This window comes from Hyperolius riggenbachi, chromosome 4 (genome assembly GCF_040937935.1).
Source record: "Hyperolius riggenbachi isolate aHypRig1 chromosome 4, aHypRig1.pri, whole genome shotgun sequence".
Taxonomy (NCBI): domain Eukaryota; kingdom Metazoa; phylum Chordata; class Amphibia; order Anura; family Hyperoliidae; genus Hyperolius; species Hyperolius riggenbachi.
Genome location: NC_090649.1, coordinates 380,229,173 through 380,244,927, shown reverse-complemented (window position 1 = coordinate 380,244,927; position 15,755 = coordinate 380,229,173). Strand labels below are relative to the sequence as shown.

General features: G+C 45.5%; 1 protein-coding gene and 1 long non-coding RNA gene across 2 annotated transcripts in view; one reads left to right on the top strand and one right to left on the bottom strand.

Moving 5' to 3' along the window:
* LOC137570858 (uncharacterized) overlaps nucleotides 1–15,755 on the bottom strand; it is a 109,618-nt gene that overhangs the window by 34,777 nt on the left and 59,086 nt on the right. The gene's annotated exons all lie outside the window — the stretch shown is intronic.
* EPM2A (EPM2A glucan phosphatase, laforin) overlaps nucleotides 12,778–15,755 on the top strand; it is a 138,304-nt gene continuing 135,326 nt past the window's right edge. Inside the window, exon 1 of the mRNA XM_068279566.1 lies at nucleotides 12,778–12,859. The gene's annotated coding sequence lies outside the window, so the exon portion shown is untranslated. The remainder of the gene's footprint in view (nucleotides 12,860–15,755) is intronic.

Below are 15,755 nucleotides of genomic sequence, written 5' to 3'. Positions count from 1 at the left end.
ATTCTGACTGACCTGAAAATGTTACTAAATCTGCCCTGACCTATACGGTTCTGGGAGATAGAGCCCATATATAGTTTGGATATGGTTTTCTTTCTCCATGAGAAGGGGATGGCTCATCTCAGGTTCCAAGGGGTGTGTGGTCCCCGCCCTCACTCCTCCTTACTGCGCCAGGAGTATAACCACCAGAGCAGAGGACCCAAGATCCATGTCCTCCACCTTGAACATCATCCGGATTACATATTGCCAGCTTGAGGACATGCGGGCATCCATCCTGTTTGGACTTTGACGCTGAGTCCCCTGATCCGGAAACAAAGTAACTTAACTTGTTTTCCCAAAAAGGACATTTCCACCTGAACTCTAAGTATACCGTTTCACTTGTTTATTTTCCTTTTTATTTTTACATTGAGCTACTCGTCTCTATAAATGTTACTTTTAACAATTTCTGTATATATTAATTATTGTATATTGCATTTATAATAAAAGACTTAAAGTCATTTGTTGCCTAGCTACACCCTGTTTCAGCCTACCAGAACTGAAGATTTGCTACCAAGAAGTGTTATTAGCCAGAATAGCCGGTGTTAATCATTTTTATTTACAGGTCTTAGAATAAGTCAGAGTGGACTTCTCTTTCCCATTTAAAAAGAGATGGTGGCAGCCTAGCATTTTGTGCTTTAGAGTTTGCATGCCTCTTTCTAGTCAGTCTGCAGGCAAATTCCAGAGGTTTCCACGCATCCACGAGATTGGGTGCTGAAACCGATTGGAAGGCATTGTGCAGTCCAGCCACCAGGGGCGTGTGACACTTAGTATCTCTCGTTTTGACAACTGTAACATCCTCTTATCTGGTATTTGACTGCTTAGGTCTCGCCTCTTCAATATGTCATGAATGCTGCAACTAGACTTGTCCATCTTTCTCACTACACCTCATCTGCTGCTCCTCTCTACAGATCACTACACTAGATTAACCAGTGTTGCTTGCACCAATGGGTTCTGGCGTGCAGGGACCATCCCTGGAGTTACAGGGAAGCTTCAGCAATCACCAAAGGTCCGCACACATCCAGTATTCAAATTTCTTTATTTATAGCTCTTAGTAAAAGACATCATTAAAAACAGATCTGCATGCTGATGACGCACAGGCGTTTCGACCCTTCTTTCTCAAATCATTGCATTGATCAGCCTCTGCAATGATTTGAGAAAGAAGGGTCGAAATGCCTGTGCATTATCAGCATGCAGATCTGTTTTTAATGATGTCTTTTACTAAGAGCTATAAATAAAGACATTTGCATCAGAGCTGGGACAAGGTCCTCCAGCACCCAAGGCTGAGACACCAAAGTGCGCCCCTCCATCCCTCCCACCTCAGCTGTCACACACTATTGCTATTAGACTAAGAGGGCCACAGGTCCCACAACCTCCCCAACACCTTAATATCTAGTTATCTGGCTTGCAGTCGCTGCTATGTATCCCTTTTTCTTATTTCTTTCTGCTTCAAACACAATTAGGAATGACAGCTGAATGAATTGTGCACCCCCTCCTACACTGCGCCTGTGCTCTTCTGTCTGTGTGCCCTATGCAAATAGCGTCTTCCCGCATTCTCCTCCCTTTCTCCGCCCCTCTGCCTCCCCTCCATGCTCGTTCCTTCAGCTAATCGTGAGCGCTGCTTTTGCTCACCAGAACGAGCCTGGACACGAGCAGGGGAAGGGCTCTTTGATCATGGTTACACAGGTGTGACAGCATGAGCCTGAACACACTCAGGGAATGACACAGAGGCAGCCACCCACAAGGCAGTGAGGCAGGCAAAAGGCGCAAGTGAACGCGTACCATTGACGCACAATGCCCCGGAAGTACTTAGGTATCGCAGCCATCTTTAGTGGAACACGGAAGCAGACAAAAAATGAAAAATCCGGTGATTGCGGCGGTGGGGAGCGGTGGAAATTAAATGATTGTGATCAGCGAGAAATGGAGAAGCTGATGGTATGTTTTTTATTGAATTTGAAAACAATATTTCAGTTCCGCTTTAAATCACTCACCTGTTCCTGTCTCACACCTCTGATATTATACAAAAATGCACCCATAATCACCCCCTCTCTGCTCTTTCAATGACCTACTGCTGATATCCTGACTGATAACATTTTTCCAGGCATGACTTAAAGACTTCACTAGGGCTGCCTCCACAGTCTGGAATTCCTAACTTCAGGGAGGGTTCAAACTTGTATCCACAGAAAACGAAAGTGATTTTCTGCAGAGAATTTTTCACTTGCATTGCTCTTTCAGCATGCTTCATCCAAAGTCAACTGACTGTTGACTTTGAGAATCACACACGGTGTGTAGCATTACAATGCAAGCATCTAGAATGTGCGGTCACATCTAATGTGATTTTGCATGCAGGGAAACTGCATGTGATACAGTGGCGGACATACGGCCGTGCCGCCGCACGAGGGCCCCTGAAGTTCCGTTTTCTTCAGGGGCCCATTAAGTTTTTTTTTTATATATTTTTTTTCCCCGGGGGGCCCCGACTCCTATCCTCCCTCACCTCGGGGGGCCCCCCTCCCGGTATGCGCTGCGGGAGAGCGGCAAATCCGGGTCTCCAGGCATGCGCTAGAGGGCTCAGCCGCTTGGTCTCCAATATGTCGACAGAGTTGGAGACCAGGGGAGGACTGGGACCTTTTGGCCTGGGGGGAAAACACAACCTAGAGGCCCTTTTTACGCTAGCCCCAGCCCAAAGCCATATCTTCTTTGTGAGCCGACGTATATAGTGTAAAGCAGCTTTACATGCAATTACGTAGATTACCCCCCTGCCCTCAGCAACCCAGGCTTGGGGTAAAAAATTGCTACTGTATTAGCAGTGATCAAAAGCCTGGGTCGGTCTTCAGGTGGCCACACACCATACAATTAAAAGATCCATTATTTCAACAATTCAATTATTTCAATCAGTTGTCCCGAAAAATTGAGAACTTTTCTTTGTTTTCAATCATTACATCCAAATGAATTTCTCATTGTTTTTGATTTTTGGAGATTGGACTTGTTGGAAATTTCAGACCAACTTTATGAAGAATTGTATGGTGTGTGATGGATTGTCAATTACTTGATGTACAGTTCCAATCATTTTTTTCTGAGTTTTCAATTATGTTATTCATGATTGGGGGAAACATTAAACATAGGCGTGTGTTACATTGTTCAGATTTTTGAATTGTTACAATCAGTCAGATAAACTGATTGCTATTCTTGAATTGAACAGGTATTAAAAAAATTGTATGGTGTGGCCAGCTTTCCACTAGTAAGTTAGTTGGTTTACCCAAAATCAAGTCTATAGTGAAAACAAAACGAGGACTATGGTAAGGATTAGAGTGTGAGCTCCTCTGAGGACAGTCAATGACATGACTATGCATTCTGTAATGTGCTGCAGAAGATGTCAGTGCTATATAAATACATAATAATAATATGGTAGGACATTAGACTATGACTATGGTAGGATTAGATTGTGAGCTCCTCTGAGGACAGTCAGTGACATGACTATGTACTCTGTAATGTGCTGCAGGAGATGTCAGTGCTATATAAATACATAATAATAATAGGACATGAGACTATGACTATGGTAGGATTAGATTGTGAGCTCCTCTGAGGACAGTCAGTGACATGACTATGTACTCTGTAATGTGCTGCAGAAGATGTCAGTGCTATATAAATACATAATAATAATATGGTAGGACATTAGACTATGACTATGTTAGGATTAGATTGTGAGCTCCTCTGAGGACAGTCAGTGACATGACTATGTGCTCTGTAATGTGCTGCAGAAGATGTCAGTGCTATATAAATACATAATATTATGGTAGGACATTAGACTATGATTATGGTAGGATTAGATTGTGAGCTCCTCTGAGGACAGTCAGTGACATGGCTATGTACTCTGTAATGTGCTGCAGGAGATGTCAGTGCTATATAAATACATAATAATAATATGGTAGGACATTAGACTATGACTATGGTAGGATTAGATTGTGAGCTCCTCTGAGGACAGTCAGTGACATGACTATGTACTCTGTAATGTGCTGCAGAAGATGTCAGTGCTATATAAATACATAATAATATGGTAGGACATTAGACTATGATTATGGTAGGATTAGATTGTAAAGCTCCTCTGAGGACAGTCAGTGACATGGCTATGTACTCTGTAATGTGCTGCAGGAGATGTCAGTGCTATATAAATACATAATAATAATATGGTAGGACATTAGACTATGACTATGGTAGGATTAGATTGTGAGCTCCTCTGAGGACAGTCAGTGACATGACTATGTACTCTGTAATGTGCTGCAGAAGATGTCAGTGCTATATAAATACATAATAATAATATGGTAGGACATTAGACTTTGACTATGGTAGGATTAGAATGTGAGCTCCTCTGAGGACAGTCAATGACATGACTATGCATTCTGTACAGGGGCGGACATACGGCCGTGCAGGCCGTGCAGAGGCACAAGGGCCCCTCAGGTTCCATTTCTAGAGGGGCCCATTCAGTACCGCTGATGATTTTAATTTTTTTTACAGTCAGTCTGTCAGCTGCAGGATGTAGGAGCCGAGGAACGCTATTTGGCCACACCCCTCCTACCCTCCCCTCCCCTCTGGCTGGTGGTACTGAGAGAGACGTCAGTATCAGACATGCGCATGCTGATCTGACGTCTCTGCGTAAGCCAGTAAGTGGCTCGGCGGGAAACAGCTGAGGAGAGGAGAGAGCTGGCAGTAGATTAGATCTTGACGAGGAGCCCGAGTAGACAGGAGACTGCAAATCAGATCCAGGGCCCAGCTTCTCTTTGGACTAACCTCCCCCTCCTACCATTGATGGATCTTCGGCCACAATTCTTGTCCCCTGAGGCATACAACAGTGACCCTGCTGCCTGCTGGACTGGTGAAAAGTCACGCTGCTGTGCCCCACTGACAGGAGACTGAGAAGCCAAAACACACGTGCTGAATCTCCTCTCAGAGTCTCATGCAGGCAAGTAAAACTTCTTGCTCATGCAGGCAAGTGTCTGGATGTGGGGGAAGGGGAGAGCTGGCATGTTTATGTGTAGTCTGGGAGGGGGAGATGTGGACATGTGGGGGGATTTGGCTATGGAGGGCAGGTGTGAGTTCTAGGAGAGGGGCTAGATCTGGCTGTGAGGATTTACCTGTAGTGGCAGATTAGGTGTCAGTAAGGATGACATTTGGCTGTAGGTAGAAGCAGTAGTAGGGAGATATGGTTGTGTCACTGACACTGAATTGTAATCCATTGATGTTTGTTGGAGGGATTAAGTGTTTATTTTAGGAGGATTAAGGATTTTATTACCTATGGAGGGTATGATTTATTTTTCTTCAGTGAATTTGGGAGCAGTTTCGATGTTTTGCACATATTTTGTATCTTAAAGTCCTATGGGAGAAAAGCACTATAGAAATGTTATTGTATTCTATAAAGGAACCCTGAAATGACTCTAAAAAAGTGTTTCACTTACCTGGGGCTTTTGCCAGCCCCCTGCAGCCGTCCTGTGCCCGCGCAGTCCTCCGGTCCCCTGTCATAGCTATGTGTCATTATCGTGACTTGGAAGTCGATGGCTGTGTGCATCCTCGTTGGCACTCCTGGTGCCGGGATCGTCCTGCAGATGCAGTAGCCATCGACTTCCAAGTCGCGATAACCAAACATAGCTGCCCCAGGAACCGGATGATTGTTCCGTAATGGTGAGGGCTTGTGGCTGCAGAAGCCCCAAGTAAGTGAAATACTTTTTTTTTTTAAAGTCATTTTAGGTTTCTTTTAAAGGACTACTGTCGAGGGGTCGGGGGAAAATGAGTTGAACTTACCTGGGCCTTCTAACGGTCCCCCGCAGACATCCTGTCCCCGCGCAGCCAGTCACCGATGCTCCGGCCCCGCCTCCGGTTCACTTCTGGAATTTCAGATTTTAAAGTCTAAAAACCACTGCGCCTGCGTTGCCATGTCCTCAATCCAGCTGATGTCACCAGGAGCGTACTGCGCAGACACAGACCATACTGGGCCTGCGCAGTATGCTCCTGGTGACATCAGCGGGATCGAGGACACGGCAACGCAGGCGCAGTGGTTTTCAGACTTTAAAGTCTGAAATTCCAGAAGTGAGGCGGGGCTGGAGCATCGGTGAGTGGCTGCGCGGGCACAGGATGTCTGCGGGGGACCATTAGAAGCCCCAGGTAAGTTCAACTCATTTTCCCCTGACCCCCTACAGTGTCCCTTTTAAGGTCTCTTAAGATGCATTGGACCTGTACTTTGGATTTCTTGGCCTGCTAGTTACAGAGTACATAGTCATGTCACTAACTGTCCTCAGAGGAGCTAACAGTGTAATCCTACCATAGTCATAATCTTATGTCTTACCATATTATTATGTATTTATATACCACTGATATCTTCTGAAGCACATTACAGAGTACATAGTCATATCACTGACTGTCCTCAGAGGAGCTCACAATCTAATCCTACCATAGTCATAGTCTAATGTCCTCCCATATTAACATTATGTATTTATATAGCACTGACATCTTCTGCAGCACTTTGCAGAGTACATAGTTATGTCACAGACTGTCCTCGGAGGAGCTCACAGTCTAATCCTACCATAGTCTAATGTCCTACCATATTACTATTATTATTAGGTATTTATAAAGCACTGACATCTTCTGCAGCACATTAAAGAGTACATAGTCATATCACTGACTGTCCTCAGAGGAGCTCACAATTTAATCCTACCATAGTCATAGTCTAATGTCCTACCATATTATTATTATTGTTATGTATAGAGCACTGACATCTTCCGTAGTACTTTACATAGTACATAGTCATGTCACGGGCTGTCCTCAGAGGAGCTCACAATCTAATCTCTGCTATACGTATGCCCAACAGGGCATGCATTTTCATTAGGAGAAAGGGCTTCATTTAAAGAGACTCTGTAACCACAAAAAGATCCCCTGGGGGGTACTCACCTCGGGTGGGGGAAGCCTTCGGATCCTAATGAGGCTTCCCACGCCGTCCTGCGTCCCACGGGGGTCTCGCTGCAGCCCTCTGAACAGCCGGCGACAGGCCCGACTGTAAAATCAATATTTACCTTTGCTGGCTCCAGCGGGGGCGCTGTGGCTGCTTTCCTCTCCGAACTACACGGAAATACCCGATCTCAGTCGGGTCTGCTCTACTGCGCAGGCGCCGGAAACTTGCGCCTGCGCAGTAGAGCAGACCCGACGGCGATCGGGTATTTCAGTGTAGTTCAGAGAGGAAAGCAGCCACAGCGCCTGCGCAGGAGCCAGGAAGGTAAATATTACGTCACGGCTGCACGGAGGGCTGCAGCGAGACCCCCGTGGGACAGAAGACGGCGTGGGAAGCCTCATTAGGATCCGGAGGCTTCCCCCACCCGAGGTGAGTACCCCCCAGGGGATTTTTTGAGGTTACAGATCCTCTTTAATGTTTCCGTGGTGATGACCACTGTCTTTGAATCACACCACTGCTAAGCTCATGTACATTTGGCCCTGCCCATGACCTGTCATTACCACGCCCACTTTCTAGTGTGTGGACACGCCCATTTTTTTGCCGCGGCGCGCTGCGCGCGCCGCAGGTCAGCGCCTCCCCCAGCAGAGAATACAGCACCTGCATAGCACCCTCAAGAAAAACAACATCCTGGACCTGCCTCCTGTTTACAATCCACTGTCTTGTCTTCCTCACTGCACCTCCTGCCTCCTAGCTCACTCAGCCTTTGTACTAGGTTCCAGCCTGGTGGTCTAGATTGCAGACTGCACCATCTTTGGCTAGTCAATCCTAGATTTATTTGCATTTGCTCCAGTCAGCTCCACTTTTCAGTCAGAAACATCTGATTTGCATGCTTGTTCAGGGGCTGTGGCTAAATGTAGTTAAGGCAGAGGATCAGCATGACAGCCAGGCAATATGCGTTATTTAAAAGGAAATAAATATGTTGGCCTCCATATCCCTCTCACTTTGGGTGTGCTTTCAAGTTTAAAACACAGAGCCTGTCATGTCAGCCTCAGTCTTAATGATGCAGGATTGGGGGTCTACTCTTGGAGATAAGTTTTGCTTTTGTTCAGTAAGCTATATAATGCAGATGTCACATGTATGCATCAAGAAATATTTCTGGGCCTCAGGGAAGGTTGCCATAGACTGTATTGGTAAATAGATGCACTGTGTTACCACACCCAATTTAGTTATGGCCACACCCACTTTTAGCTGCATGTCGGGGAGGGGGAAGGGGGGGGGGCCCGCAATTGGAATTTTGCACAGGGGCCCGCTGCTGGCTGTGTCCGCCACTGATTCTGTAATGTGCTGCAGAAGACGTCAGTGCTATATAAATACATAATAATAATATGGTAGGACATTAGACTATGACTATGGTAGGATTAGATTGTGAGCTCCTCTGAGGACAGTCAGTGACATGACTATGTACTCTGTAATGTGCTGCAGGAGATGTCAGTGCTATATAAATACATAATAATAATATGGTAGGACATTAGACTATGACTATGTTAGGATTAGATTGTGAGCTCCTCTGAGGACAGTCAGTGACATGACTATGTACTCTGTAATGTGCTGCAGGAGATGTCAGTGCTATATAAATACATAATAATAATATGGTAGGACATTAGACTATGACTATGGTAGGATTAGATTGTGAGCTCCTCTGAGGACAGTCAGTGACATGACTATGTACTCTGTAATGTGCTGCAGATGATGTCAGTACTATATAAATACATAATAATGACACGCTAGGACATTAAACTATAGGTGGTCATCCATCAGGTGACTTGGCAGCCGATCGACCATCCGATTCGGGGGGGCATTTTTCATTAGGGGACATCATTGGGGCGGCAAGACGGATGTGGCATCACAAGGCTGCTTCTGGATCGATTTCAGCATGAAATTGATTGGGAATCGGCCTGCGGTGTATGAGCAGCCGACAGTTCTCTCTAATCAGATTTGATTAGAGAGAGATTTGTCTCTTGGTCGAATCTGCCCACACATTGCTAGATGTATGGCTACCTGGTAGGATTAGATTGTGAGCTCCTCTGAAAACAACCAGCATCATGACTATGTACTCTGTAAAGTGTTGCAGAAGATGTCAGGTGAACAATAGAAACTTTGTGGGAGAGACAGGGACAGATTCACGTACATGAGACAAGATGGAGATGTGTGAAAGAAAAATAGAGTACATAGGAAAGAGGGGGGCATGGTGGGGGAGATTGAGAGGTATAGTGCATGGGGAAAAGGAGAAACAGCAGAGATCTCAGCAGGACTGCAGCCTTCTCTGTCCCATTTGGGAAGGTACAGGACATACTTGTAAAAGAAACCATTTGATTTGAGATAAAGGAGATAACAGGGGAGGAGGGGGGCCTGGGAACACACACACACTCTCTCTCTCTCTCTCTCTCTCACTCTCAAGAAGAAGGAGAAGGAGAAGATCCACCTGGCAATTAAGCTAATCTCAACTGTCCGGAGTTCAGCTTACACTGAGGATATACTATGCAGTCCTGCCTTCTCTCCCTTCCACATGTCCCACAGTTGCTCGGATGCTCCCAGCCTGACAGCACTCCTGTCTCTGTCTACCTCTGAAAATTGACTGCTGGCCAACACGGACACACTTTGACATTGCCGGCAAGAGGGGGCGGGGCGCCACACAGGAAGAAGAACAATACTGTGCATTGCCTGCACATACTGTACTCGCTGCCCACTGAGCTGATCTTCTGTCTGGGCTGATCACTGCAGCCTCTCTACTAACGGGACACAGCAGGGGGGAAGTGAGAGAGGAAAGAAGTCGGCCCTTTCCTCCTTTGTTATGCATTCACCCAGCGGCCCAAAACAGAGAGGCAGGAGGCGGCCCGGGGGGCATCTGCCCCCCATCCCCCCAGGCCAGTCCGCCTATGTTGGAGACATATTGGAGACCAAGCGGCTGAGCCTCTAGCGTCTGCCTGGAGAGCCCTGAAGACTTCCTGTATTTGCCACTCTCCCGCTGCGCATATCGGGAGGGGGGCCCCCCGAGGTGAGGAAGGAAGGGAGGGAGGGAGGATAGGACTCGGGGCCCCCACCCAGATAGCTACTCAAAGGGCTGCCTGCCTACCCACCCGGCTACCTAACCACCTACCCACCCGGCTACCTACCCACCCACCAGGCTTCCTACCTACCTACCTACCCACCCGACTACCTAACCACCCACCAGGCTTCCTACCTACCTACCCACCCGGCTACCTACCCACCCACCAGGCTTCCTACCTACCCACCCGGCTACCTACCCACCCACCAGGCTACCTACCTACCCACCCGGCTACCTAACCACCTACCCACCCAGCTACCTACCCACCCACCAGGCTTCCTACCTACCCACCCACCAGGCTTCCTACCTACCTACCCACCCGGCTACCTAACCACCTACCCATTGTGATACTCTCAAGTGTGAACACTGGCTCAATACATTTAAACAACCTCTCAAAACTTACCTCTTGAGACTCTGCTACCCATCTTCCTTGCTCTGTTAAGCATCACTACAACTTTATGTTTTAACTCATTATATACTATGTTTCCTTACCTCCTAGACAGTAAGCCTAGTTGAGCATATTCCTTCAACTGGCCACGTCTGCCATAAACGGTCATACGTGTGTACGCTGCTTAAACCTAAACGTGTTTATATAGCTTTATAGTACTTATGCATATATAAATTGGTCTGAAGGGCCCCCAGAATTTTTCCTAGCATGGAGCCTAAACAATTCTGAGGGTTGCCCTCACAATGTACAAGAACAAGCTACCAGTGTAAGCATTGTGCCAGTTTCTAATGTATATGTTACAGGCAAAGTTTGAAAGCAGGCATTCTATAGAATGCCTAGGCAATGTATACAATGCCTGAAGTGTTTATGCAACGACACAGCTATTTCATACCTTGCCTACACTTCCTAGGCATTCTATACAATGCCAGAAGGTAAACCAGCAGAGTATAGAATACGGTAGTCTCCTTAGTGATTGCCTAGGCATTCTATAGAATTCCCGATGAATAAAGCCAAAATGTCAGTGAAGACATGGATATTGAAGAGTCTTCCTTTTCTGCTACGTGTTGTGTGGGTGTTTATAGGAAAGCAGCAGTGCCCATGCATGCAGAGAGTGTGGGCGGATCATTCACGCTATCTGTGGGCATGCTACTAAAGACAATGGAGGTGAGGAAATGGAAGGTTATGGGATTCATGTTTTGTGCAACATTTGCTTCAAAATTGAGAATGCTGTCGAAGGTAGAAGACAATCGACATCGAATCTGGAAGTACAGGCCAAAAAAATGAAAAATGAACTCTGACAAATAAATAAATAAATCACTCCTGCATGTTTGGGAGACACTGCGTGAGTTCCCATCCCTGACGTTAACAAGGGACGCGGCGACTCATGCTATGTGTTACATAATTGCTATTCAGTCGTGTCCAACTCTTTGCAACCTCATGGACCAGAGCACATCAAGCCCCTTTAGCCTTTACTGCCTCTCAAAGCTTGTCCAAGCTCATATTTGTTGCTTCCATAATACTACAGTAGAGTCCCAATTAAACGGAACTCAGGCATCCAGCAGTCTCAATTAACCGGCATGCCTGGTGGGACATAGGTACATAGTTATTTTGGTTGAAAAAAGACATACGTCCATCGAGTTCAACCAGTACAAAGTACAACTCCAGCCTGCTCCCTCACATATCCCCGTTGAACCAGAGGAAGGCGAAAAAACCCTTACAAGGCATGGTCCAATTAGCCCCTAAAGGGAAAAATTCCTTCCCGACTCCAGATGGCAATCAGATAAAATCCCTGGATCAACATCATTAGGCATTACCTAGTATTTGTAGCCATGGATGTCTTTCAACGCAAGGAAAGCATCTAAGCCCCCTTTAAATGCAGGTATAGAGTTTGCCATAACGACTTCCTGTGGCGACGCATTCCACATCTTAATCACTCTTACTGTAAAGAGCCCTTTCCTAAATAAATGGCTAAAACGTTTTTCCTCCATGCGCAGATCATGTCCTCTAGTCCTTCGAGAAGGCCTAGGGACAAAAAGCTAGGGACACAATAGGGGCATTTAAGATTGCACAGCAGTGTGCAGCATAAAATGCATACATGTCCTCCAGCATCATCCTTTTCACTCCTTGCAGCTCCTAACTGCTTTGTAGCATCCTCAGGCTCCCAGGAATGTCACATAACCCGCATCAGGTCACATGATGCATTGGGGCCATGAAAGGAGGACACAACTGGGAGCTGCAAGAAGTGAAAGGGGGGGGGGGGGGGTGATTAGTGTTATTTTTTTAATGCCGGCTGCTTGACTTCACAAGCAACCGGCAAGTACACACGCCTATGCCGGATAAATAAGACTTTACTGTATCTAGCCATCTCATTCTCTGCCATCCCCTCCTCCTTTTGCCCTTGATCTTTCCCAGTGTCAGGGTCTTCTCAAATAAATCCCGCCCTCTCATTATATGTCCAAAGTATTTCAGCTTCAGCATTGCTCCTTCCAATGGACAGTCAGGGTTAATTTCTTTAAGGACTGCCTGTTACTGCAACATTTATTACTTACAGCTGGGATCATGACTGTAACAGGGCTTCAGTGCTACTGTAGGAAGCAGCATTTAGTGTAAACGCTGATGGTCAGTGCTGTGCACCTTTGCTATTCTCTCATCGTGTGTAAAGCACAGCGTATAAGCCATGGACTGTAGCACCTCCCTCTCTATCCCTGCAGTAAATAGATCTCTGCTCCACAACACAGGCTGGAAGGGAGGGACTGACTGCTCTGTATATCTGTGCCAGAATTCCTGAGCTGCAACTAGAGTGCTTGTCCTCAAGGCCTGTGCTGAGCTGCATAGAAAGGTACAGGTTTCTTACACAAACACTGCACGGCACCACCATTGATTGTTAGGTTTTCTGACGTATTACATTTGCTAATGGGGACATATCAGTACCTGACTAATCAGCATATCAAAATAAACAACAGAACCAGTATCTGGCACATACATAGGACTAGTAGAAGACTGTGCACTGTTTTACTAAGGCTAGCTACTCACTATACAGTGTTTTTAATAGATAAGATGTTAGATTTAATATAAATATTAAACTAATAAAAATCTATTACAATTTAGAGAATTTATGATTGATCAGAATATTAATCTGGTTTTGATTGGAATTGCCTAATTCTTGGATGAGCGATGCTGGGAGAAATGCGAGGGGTGGTTGACTGAATGCATCATTGGGTACGTATATTCCCGGCGATGTGTATTTTTGGCGCCGGGAGGTGCTGAGAGACGGTTCTCCTTGCGCTAGGTAATCTAGGGGAATATAACACCTAATTTGTCCTTTTGGACACATAATTTGAGACCATTTCTGGCACCCAAATTACAGGGATTGTATGGAAATTCCCCCTATGCCGACATAACCGTAATGAAGATTGCAGTCTATGGTAGCAGCCAAATTAAGTGCTGTGCGGGTGCTGAAGCAACCTGACTCATGCACCAGTGTGCAAGCGATGTCATTGCTTTGTACTGCATTATCAGGACATAGCTAGTAGAGGGGAATTCTAGTGAAATCTTTCCTAATATTTAATGGTGCAAATTGGTAAACAGGTAAATAATGAATACAAGGAGGATATTAATGGCTTACTTGATCTACCACATACTGTATACTAGGTTTTATGCTCACTACATATTATGCAGTATGTAGTAGACCTGGTAAATGATCAAGGTTATCCTGATATCAAACTTCTTTAGAGGGAACCTAAACTGAAAGGGATATGGATGTTTCCTTTTAAACAATACCAGTTGCCTGGCAGTCTTGCTGATCTCTTTGGCTGCAACAGTGGCTAAATCACACCTGAAACAAGCATGCAGGTAATCCAGTCTGACTTCAGTCAGAGCACCTGATCTGCATGCTTGTTGAGGGGCTGTGGCTATAAGTATAATGCTAGGCATACACGGCAGTGTACTTTCCTATCAATCGAGACGCTGACGGCTCGATTGATAATTTCCGCCGTGTCCAGTGACCGCGTGGATCGATTCCCGGCTCCATCCCTGCGGGCGGACAATGGGCAAAAAACGAAGCGCTGATAAGGAAGTGCCCGCGGGGACGAGCGGGAATCGATCTGCGCGCACGAGCGGGGATGCGCCGGCATTGAGCCGCTGGCTCGATATCGGCGCATTATCGTGCCGTGTATGCCAGGCATAATGCTGGGAAAACACCATACAATCTTCTGTTAGATTCTTCTGTTAGATTTTTCTGTAATGCTGGATACACACCATGAGTTTCCGCGTCGAATGCGTCCGTCGATACGCGTCAATTCGATTATTTCCGAGCATTTCCGAACGCATTTCGATGATTTTTAGGTCGATTGCCATGTAAAGTATGGCAAATCGACCTAACGATCCATCGAAGCTTGAATCGGACATGTCGGAAATAATCGAATCGATGCGTATCGACAGACGCATCGAACGCGGAAACGCATGGTGTGTATCCAGCATTAGATTTTCTGTTAGAATGCATAATTAGATTATTTTCTGTAGAGAATGGTCATTATCTCTGGTGCATTGTCTTCTGTTTATCTCCTGCTGAGTAGAACAATGCCTAATTGCTAGGCAGATAAATGGTAAGATAGATACATGTTGAACTTTATCTGTCTGGCAGGTAAATCTAACAGAAAATTGTATGGTGTATTCCCAGCATTATGCTCGTTTTGAACCGTGTAATCGAGCTGCGGATGGCTCGATTGATAATTTCCGACCTGTCCGATACCCTGCCGGATCGATTCCCCGCTCGATACCGCGGGCAGGACAATAGTAAAAAACGAAAAGAAGATAAGAAGCCGCCTGCGGGGACGAGTGGGAATCGATCCGGGCGCCTGCGGGGACGTGCCAGAATCTATCGAGCAGCTCGATAAACGGTTCAAAACAAACTGTGTATTCCCAGCATTAGAGACACAGGATCAGCAGGAGAGTCAGGCAATTGGTATTATTTTAAAAGTAAAAATCCATATTCTTCTTAGTTTAGGTTCCCTTTCAGTATATACTACCTTCCTAGCTACATTATGAAATTTGATGATTTCTTACTAACATTTGTATAGCCTCACTAAAACATTTCTTGTCCAGATTGGCTTATTTGGCTTTATTGAAGAGATAAATGGGGATATACACCAGCTTGATGGATGAAGATCAGATTTTGTTCACATAAACTTTCTGAAACTCTCTTAATGCTCTACATCCTTTGACTTTATCTTCTTTGTCCATTTCCTTGGCCATTGTTGGGGTGGGTGTGAAAATTGGCACACGGATTTGCCAAACGATCCGGATAAGCTCGAGTTTGATTAAATTCATCATTTACACAATTGTTATGCTATTTCCAGCATTGGAATGTTAATATTTGCAGCCTTGTAGCCTGATTAGGCAATATTGTTACCGCTTACAGATATTATATCCTGTGTTGAAGAATTTAAACTTCAGTATAAAATACTGAAATAGACACTTTTGTAGCATAGCGTTCACTGTGGATTGCAAGTGTGTCAGACGAGTAGGGAAGAAAATGCAAATCTGTTGATACATTAGTGTCATGTTGCACTAGATCAGTGCCAGATTTTGAAGTTAAACTTACTTTGTCTGCTCTGAATCTTGTCAATCTTTTTGTGGATTGACAGGTTTGATAGGTATTAAAATGTCACAATTCTGGATGGGTAAGATTCGCTCATTATACAGTTCTGGAAATGGCAGGTCCTGTGTGGTAGTTT